Below are 9712 nucleotides of genomic sequence, written 5' to 3'. Positions count from 1 at the left end.
AGCTTACACAAGTGTAGTTTGGCTTCAGGTTAGGTAATCTAGGCTGGAATTGCTCATATATCTGCAGTTTGGCTGAAGATTCTGCACCAGGCAGGGCTTGGCTAGGGAAGTTTATCTGGAGTTATCTGCCCAACGTGTCTCTCTTCCTCCTCTGGAACAGCAGGCTAGTCTGGGTATGTCCTTGTCATGGGGATGGCAGAGGTATAAGAAGGTAGGTGGAGACGACAAATGTTTCTGAAGGTCTAGGTTTAGAAATGGCACACTGACATTTTGTTATGTTTCGTTTTGTTTTGTTGATCAATCAAGTCACATGGCTGAATTTAGAACCAAAGAATGAATAAAATTCTTCTCATGATAAGAAAGCTGCCAAGTGACTTGGCAAGGATAGAGATACAAGGTGAAGAAATGGTGGGATCTGCAAATCTATATGCCATTTACACTGTATCTTTCCTCAGGACAACATCAGATAACTCATCCCCACTGAGACACAAATAGCCAATGAGTAATGTTTTAAATATTTTCTCTACCTTAAGAAACAAATCTCTGAGTTCTAGATGCGTAAGGAATTTGGGTAGTAGGATAAGGGACCTCTGAGCTTCTGAAATAACTAACCACCAGATTTAAGTGGACTCACATCATAGCTCACACTTCAGAGAACACAGAGGGAAAACTTGGTGGTTCTTGATTTAAAAAAGTCAACAGATTAATTGTGAAAACAAAAGTTGAAAAACAAGCACTCATGAAATTGCAAAGCAATACAAGATACGATAGAATTGAGGGACTCTTTTTTTTTTAACATCTCTTGTGTAAAGGTCTTTACAATAAGTCCTGTGTAGATTTTACCTTAAATCCTTACAACAAGATTTGGAAAGTCAGTTTTGATTCTGAGAACTACACATACATACACATTCTTTGTGAAAAACAAATATACCCAATCAGTACTCCTCAAAACAGTTAAGGTCAAACAAAAACAAGGAAAGTCTGAGAAACTGCCACAGCCAAGAGGAGTCTAAGGAGATATTACAAGTAAATGTAATGGAGCATCTTCAACAGAATTGTGTAATAGAAAAAGAATATTGGGTAAAAACTGAGGTAATATGAATAAAATATGGACTTCAATAATAATGTACTGATGTTGGTCATTAATTGTAAAAATGTACTATATTAATGCAAGATGTTGATACTTGGAGAAATTATGTGGAGGGTGTATGCGAACTCCATACTATCTGCTCAGTTTTTCTGTAAATCTAAAACTGTTCTAAAAAATAAAATCTATTAGTAAAAATGTCTAATAGAAAATCTGAATGTAACTATAAGAAAGAAACTGAATTAGAAATTAAATTTCATTTACAATACCATCAAAAACCCCAATATAATTAGCAATACTTTTTTCAAAGTAGTGTAAGACTTATACAATAAAAAATCACAAAATATTGTTAAAAGAAATTAAGAAAGATCTAAATAAATAGAAAGAATTCCCATGCTTATGGGTTGAAAGACTTAGTATTGCTAAAATGTTCATAATCCTCAAACTGATCTATGGATTCAAATAAATCCTTATCAAAATCTAGTTTGCTTTTTTTCATAAATTAATAAACTGCTCTTAAATTCCATACAGAGATGCAAGGGAGCCAAAATAGTTAAACAGCTTTGAAAAGGAAGAGCAAAGTTAGAGAGTTCATACTTCTCGATTGCAAAACTTACAACAAAGCTGGAGTAATCAAGACAGTCAGTACTGACAGAATATAGACATTTAAATCAATGGATATGATTGAAAGTCCAGAAATAAACACATATATCTATGGTCAATTGATATTTGATAAGGATAGAAAGACAATTTATTATGGAAATAAATAATCTTTTCAACAAATGATGCTGGGGAAATTGCATACCTACATGGAAAGGATGAAGTTGGATTCCAACCTAGACCACACATAAAAATTAACTCAAAATGGATCATAAATCTTAATGTAAGAGCTGAAACTATAAAGTTCTTAGAAGAATGTTTATGGTTTTAGATAAAGTAATGTTTCTTACTTTTTTTTCTTACTTACTTTTTGAAATTCATGCCACTTCAAAAGTGACATAAGACAAAAGAGATAAATTGACTTTTTCTGTTTCTCCTTATATTTTGGTTCATACTCATACAAAGAGTTTAAAAACTTCTGATATTGGTTAGCTTAAACTCAGCTTCTCTAAACAGGCATGACCTGAAATCTCAGTGGCTTAACACAATTAAGTTTGTCTTCTGTATACAAAGCCCCCAAATGAGTGTTCATGACATATTTCTTGAGTTATGTGGTTTCACAATCTGTAACTTGTGGCTTCCAAGATCACCTTACTTGTCTATTTCAAGTCAAAGCAGGAAGGAAACTTAATGAAAAAAAAAATGAAACAAATATATGTATGTATATGCATGACTGCGACATGGTGCTGTACACCAGAAACTGACACATTGTAATTGACTGTACATCAATAAAATTTCTTTTTTTTAAATAAAGAGGAAAGGAGCATGGAGAATCTCACAGAGGGTTTCGGGCAAGGTCAAGAGGGTCACATTCCATCCCTTCACCTAGCAGTGTAATGGCAGGCATGAACTGTAGGCTAGCATATGCACAAGAGAAAGAGAAATGGATTTGCTGATCATATAACAACTTCTACTTTTCTACCAGAAATCTACCAAGAAAATAGTCATTTGGAGCCTTTTATCTTAGAGTCCAGGGATTAGAATAAAAATAACAGCAATAAGAGAAGCTAACATTTGAGTAATTATTCTGTGAATAGCATGATGGTTGGTAATTTACAAGCATTACCACAGTTAATCTTCATGATAGCCCCATGAGACAAGTACTTTATATTTTACAGATGTGGGAACAGGCAAAGACAGGCTAAGTACCTTCTTAAAGTTATACAGGTGCTAAATGGTAGCACCTGATTTAAGTCTAGATAATGCTGACTAACAAACACAGGCTGTGTAAGATGATACTCCCTTCTAAGAAAGTAAGGATGGGGGAGGAGCTGGAGAGCGAGATGGATAAGAAAAGAAAGAACTAGAGTGTGAAATATCAGGAAGCCAGGGCCAGAACCCCTTGATCCTGATAAGAAAGTCCTAGTTTCTTGCCGTTATCCCACATTCTTACTTGGTTCTACCATACCAAAGAAAGCAGCACCAGGTGGCTTGCTAATTTTCCTGGATTTAGTTAGATTCTTTGTTGGGAGTTGCAGCATAATAACCACCTACCTACTTCTCAGCATTTTCTATAATTGAAATTTACTTATTCAGTAAACTTGTACCTATGGCGTGGGTTACTGTTATCCCTACTTGAAGCAAGGGTATGCATCTGTTTAGTATTTTCCACCCTTGAGACTGATCTTGGTTATGGCGTTTATACCAATTGCTGAAAAGCATTTCAGCAACAGTCATTGTTCAAGCTGACAAATGATCCCTTCCAAGTCCTTGAAGAACCAGTGAAGGCAGAGCTAAATAGAACGTATGTGATGTCTTCAGCATCAGGATCGTGCAGTCTCTATTTTTGGAAAGGTTGGTGATTTGGAAAGGTTGACTATTTCTGTGTGTTGTTACCCTTTCCTTGACTCCCTCTGTGACTCCCCCTCACCAATGAGATAACATTGAAATTCCCTAGGAGAACTCACCAGGTTCTCAAGGATCTGACACTTTGCTGCATAGGATGGTGTATTAGTTTCCCAAAGCTGCTGTAACAAATTATCACAAACTTACCACAAACAAATGTATTCTCTTTTAGTTCTGGAGGTCAGAAGTCTAAAGTCAAGGTGTTTTCAAGGCTGCGTTCGTTTTGGAGTCTTTGGGGTCAGATCCATCCTCTTTCCTTTTTCAGCTTTGAGGAGCTGTCTGCTTTCCTTGACTCATGGCCCCTTCCCTTCCTCCTCAGCACTCCAATCTCTTGCTTCTGTTGTCACATCTAAATATCCATTTTGATCCTCCTGCCTCCGCATTGTAAGAACCATTGTGATTACATTAGGCTTATCCAGATAATCCAAGACAGTCTTCTAAGCTCAAGATTCTTAACTTCCTCACACCTGCCAAGTCCCTTTTGCCATTTAGGATAACGTATTTGCAGGTTCCCAGAATTAGCTTGTAGACATCTTTGGACCCAGAGGATGGCATTATTCAGCCTAACACAGATGGTCTAACCCTACAGAACTACTGTCCATTCCTCCAGCTTATTCCATCATTCACGTCTGTAGCTCTCTGCTCACATCATCTCTGTCAGTCAACATGGACAGTTCTACTCCTGTCCTCTCAGTGAACTTCTATGAAGCCATCAATTCTCTACTCAAGTATAGCCTCCCCTGTGAAGTCTTCCGCTACTTGTTTACCCTCCAAATCCCCAAGGTAGAATTAAAACTCCCCTCCCTGTCAATAATTAGGATTAATAAAGGTTTGTTAAACTGTGAAGTGCATACGCCCAGGATATACATAGGTAGGTCAGGTCTCTATTGACCTGTGTACCCAGCTGTCATCAGCAGTGGTGCAGAGCTTGGTAGCAGCTCGGCAAAGGGTAATGAAAATGCGTTTAGTAGCTCAGCTGCCATGAGCTACTCTTCTTCCAGCTAATATCACTGAGAGGTTTCCACGGCCCACCCACTCCACAAGTTCACCTGAACAAACAGCTCATGTTTGACTAAGCTCCCTTTGCCTAAGTCAAATCAATGAAGGCATTTGCACACTTGCAACAAGTGACTGTGGCTAAGAAACTATCTCATAATTATTGATTTCCCCCAAAGAATGACTTATTAAAGACTCGGATTTCCTCCTCAAAGTTACGGCCTCCCTAAGAACAGCTGAAGGAATTGTACTTGACGTTGGCAGTGTATTATTCATTGTATTGACTGTGCTATATTTTTCAAGTGGAGAGTTCAGACTGCTGGGAACCTCAGTTCCATAAAGTAACTCCCTACTGGGAGCCATATCACTCTGTTATGAACGTATACACACAGAACACAGCTTGGCTTCAAGTATCACATATTCTGCCTGAGGTTATAGTTATATGTAAGGTAGCCTTACCTCCCTCTCCTACATGCTCTGCTTGTTGAAGGCAGAGACTCTCTGTCCTCCTCATCACTTGTGTTTAGTCGGTGTCTGACGTAGAGTGAAGAATAAATGTTTACTGATACGAATGAATGGTGCTTGGAATGTGTTTATAAAGCTGGACTCCAGTGTTCCTCCCCGTAACCAGTAAATACTTCATGGATGTTGGCTAGGTTCCTACCTCATCCTCCTTTCCCCACTCCTTTCCTGGGTTTAGCACTGGAAACTCCATGTCCTCAGAATTCTCTTCCTCTTGGTCTTGGGCAAACTGAGATGGTTGGTCACCCTAATTTCTAAGTGTTCTGCTAGTCCAAACTCACAAACTCAATGCCTTCGAAGACTGTCGGGTAATGACAATGAGAGGTAGCCTGGCTTAGGGTAAACTGAAAGCTGGCCAGAAGGTATTGAACTATGAACAAAACCTGTCAATGTGCTGACTTAGCATGGTGGACTGCATTACAGCCCATGGGTCAGCCGTGCCAGGCCAGGGCTAACAGATGAAGGAGCAGGGAGGACTCTATTTTATATTCAACTGTGATTTTTTTTTTAACAAAAATCAAAACCACTTAATTTTGAGGTTACTAAGAATTTAACATCTCAGCCTCCATTTTTGCACATATGAAATTAATATTTTTTTGAAATTAATATTTAAAAAGCATCCACTGAATACACAGAATGGTGAGAATTAAATTAGATCTAAAGCCCAGAATGCTACTAGTTTTTATTTTTTCAAAAAAATAATATAATTAGTAGAAGACACACTAGATGGTGAATTTGGAACCTGGCTTTACTTCCACTTTTGTAACCTTAAAGAATTCATTTAACATCTGTGGGTCTCAGGTTTCTCATCAAAAATATAAGCAGGTTTGACAGCTAATTGCTGGCTGCATTATATTATTAGGATTTGATTACCTGGCGAGTGCTTTTTGGAAGGGAAATTGGTGCCAGGGATTAAGAACTCCTGTTTAGGGGTCAGAGAGACCCAGGCTCTGATCCTGGTTCTGTCATTTGATAGATGCGTAATCACGAGCAAATTCTTTAACCACTTCGTGGCTAACTTTCATAAAAATGTGGATTTTAATTATGCCCATCTCATGTGGTTGACACCAAGAAAACCAAATAAAATAATCTATGTAAAGATATTAGCATGGAAAATGCAAATAGATTATTCGTTTAGTGCCATTATTAAAATCTCCATGACTAATATACACCAATGAGCAGAATCTAGTTAAAAGATGTTTTCAGTTTTGAAAATAGAAGGCTTCTCAATTTTGAATTCTCTTTCTCTCAGTTTCCTAAAGTTTTGGCAAAATGAAAGTTTAGCCCTTTTAACTACCGTGTTGTTAGTCCTTCTAGACAGTATGCAAAGCCCCTGGCTCCCAGAAGTGAAGGGATCCTGCAGCTTTCTTTACTGAGCCCCCGTCTCTCCCCCAGTTACAGAAGTTCACTCCCACAGGATGCTAGCTCTTGTTCTTCGGAGCAGCTTTTGTTTTTCTCCTTGCAGTATAGTAAAAGGAAAAAAGTGCCTTCCTGTGACTCTCCTCCACCTGATGTCCTTCCAGGCTGCTTTCTCCCTTCATTAGAAGCCAGACCATGAACCTCAATTTTGAATCAAAATCTGAGGTCACACATTAATCTCTAAACGCTGCTGTTTTCACTGATAATGGAGATAACAGGCATTCAGTTCGCTTATGAAACTGCTTCTAATTTTTTAAAGCCTATTTCCCTTTCTCCAGAGCTGATGTTTTAAACACATTAAAACTGAATTTAATTTGGCATTTAAAACAGCATAAGGAGTGTGTGTGTGTGTGTGTGTGTGTGTGTGTGTGCGTGTGTGCGCGCGCACATTAGTGTGTACTGGGTATTTCCTACAGGTCTACTTTGAGACAGCACTTGAAGGCATGTTTGTTTTTTTCTTTGAAGGCATTTAAGTAGTTCCAGCTGTTTAAGATTCAGAGAGATGCAGAGAGAACTTTCTATTTTAGGTGACCTTCAAATAAAGTTTGCTAATGGATCAAATTTGTCTTCACCATCCACAGGAGCCTGTTAAGGGACTAGCCATGTGTGTCCTGCGTAATAGACAAATCAGCACCAAATTAAACTATTTTTTATTACCAGGGGCTAATTAGGTAGAAACAGAGATGGACTTACTATGTAAACATCTTTGGGCATGCAAGGCCAAATAACATATGGACAAAAGTTTCTCAGTAAATGAAATAAAGACAATGGGTGGGAGATTGTATTGGCACAGGATATATGGCGGTCAGGAGTTTCAAGCTCAAAACCATGGTCACACTGCAAATGTCATTTCGGTACAAAGTTGTCCACCAAAACCTTGCACTTGGAATGACGCTTGATATTATTCATATTAATTGGAACTTTATTGAATTTTTGGCTTTATTTTTATTTAATTTGTAAATTCATTTTTGGCTTTACAATCATAAAAGAACTGCAAGCATTAAGGGGCTTATCTAGTTTTATAAGCATCACATTCTACCTGATTGAATCTGTTTGTGAGTATCTCTGAGATGCCACCTTAGGACTTTCAGAACACCCAAGAGGAGATTTTCCTGGTGGCTGGCTTTTTGCATTGCCAGGAATTCTGAAGCTCAAGTATCCCGAACGAATGAATAATAAATGAATAAATAAAGAAACAAATGGGTCTGGTTTGAGAGAGAATGTTGCAACCTCCCATCTTCTAGATGAAAAAAGAAGTGCAAGTTTCCAGGTAAACCCTGTGCCAGAACAATGGTTCTACCATTTACAGACTCTCTTAGTGCCTCTTGGTCCAACATCCCCTCAGAGACAGTGGGGAGTAAAGAGCTGGATCCCTTCATTTTACGAGCAGACTGTAGACTCAGTTACCATATTTGCTTTCTCAGAATCTTGCAGATTTTATTTTCTTTCAAAGCCCTGGAATGATCTTCATTCTCCTAACCCCACTGAACTCTATCTCCCAGAAAAAAATGAGGTTCTGAAAATCGCAACTGCCAGAAAATTAACCAAATTATATTAAGCTGAAAGGTACTGTTGACTGAGGAATAAATTAGCTCCTGTTCATCACGTTAGTGATAGTTGGTTATGCCATGAGCTTAAAGTCAAAACAGGGATATACTGTACTAAGGTTAATTCTTTTCCTTTTAGGACTATTAAAAGATCATCCAAACAGGGGCCCCAAAAGATCTAAAATAAGTAGTACCTGTGAGTTAAATGAATAAGCAGTTAAGAACACAGATATCCTTACTGGCACATCCACCGCTGTTAATTGCAGCCTCTTCTCATTGAGGGATTACTGTGTTCTTGGTGTTGTCCACTAGCTCGCTGACAATTTATGACAGCCTTAAGAGCTATGCATTCTTAGTCCTGTTTTGACAACAAGGGAACTGAGGCTGGGAGAGTCATACCAAAAAAATGTTTATTAAGCAGCTATCTGTCACTGAGAAGACAGCTCTGAAAAAGACAGAGGTGGTCTCTGCATCCACGGAGCTTTTAAATTATCAGCGTAGTACCGTCTCCAATGACATAGCAGTCAAATAGGTGTCAGAGCCAGGAATCAGAACTGGAAGATCTGGGTTCTGCCTACTGTCAGTGAAAAAGTGCAGACAAGATTGATAAGGATCCTTAGGGGAGCTTGGCTTGGTTTCATCTTGATTTTCACTTTTTTCTTTCTCTTTCCCAGAATGTGTTTTTCAGTTGTATGGAGGGTATTTTCCAGATAATTTCCTTCCCCTCTCCCTGGCAAGCCACTGTCATGAGTCACAAGCAGATCTCTCAGTTGTAACTGCCAATGGCTGATGGTTCCACCCTAGTTCATCTCTGATTGACAGGTTCCCTTTGGTCCCTGTAGACCAGCAGATGGGAACAATGCCTTGGGCCAAACATCCAGAATATACTGAAAGCCTTCCCTTCACTTAGACTCTGGTGAAGCCTGAGAAAGATGTGGAGACCTTACCTAGAGACCTGGTGTGTTTCACGTAGCTCTTTGCTGTCATTGGCCCACGGCTGTGGAAAGCTGGTCGGCTACCCAGGAGGAGGTGGGGTTGAAAAGGGCTGCATGAACTTCTGGGTTAAAAGGGCACCTTCTCCAAATAACAGCGAAAGCACTAACAAGCATTTACTCATCTAGAGCATTTGCCATTGGTGAGAATCTTCCACGGCCCCTATGTAACCTAATCTTCAAAACAACTCTATGAGGTCAGCAGATTGCGTTCCATTAACCACTTTACAAAGCCTAGGGAGGCCTACGATTTTCCACCAAGATTACAGAAATTATAAAACCCAGAAGGATTTCTCAAGCCAAGGTCTTCTCGCTCCAAGGCGGTTGTCTTTTCACTAATGCAGTGGTTTCCAAAATGCAGTCTCTGGACTGGCAAAATCAGCATCATTGGGGAACATGTTAGAAATGCAAATTCTCAAGCCCCCTCAAGGACCCACTGAGATGCTGAGGGTGCTCCCAGCAGTCTGTTTCAACAAGGTCTCCAGGTGTGTCCAATGCCCTGCGATGTTTGAGAACTGTTGTGCCTGCCTCCTAAGTGAGGCTTGAGATCTCTGATTCATCACCACCATGAACTTGGAAGGCCTGAGATAAACACTGGATTCATCAATTGACCTGACGTGCCTGTTAATGGTGCCGGAAAGAGA

The sequence above is a fragment of the Camelus bactrianus genome, chromosome 25, assembly GCF_048773025.1.
Source record: "Camelus bactrianus isolate YW-2024 breed Bactrian camel chromosome 25, ASM4877302v1, whole genome shotgun sequence".
NCBI lineage: Eukaryota > Metazoa > Chordata > Mammalia > Artiodactyla > Camelidae > Camelus > Camelus bactrianus.
This window is presented reverse-complemented; position numbering follows the sequence as displayed.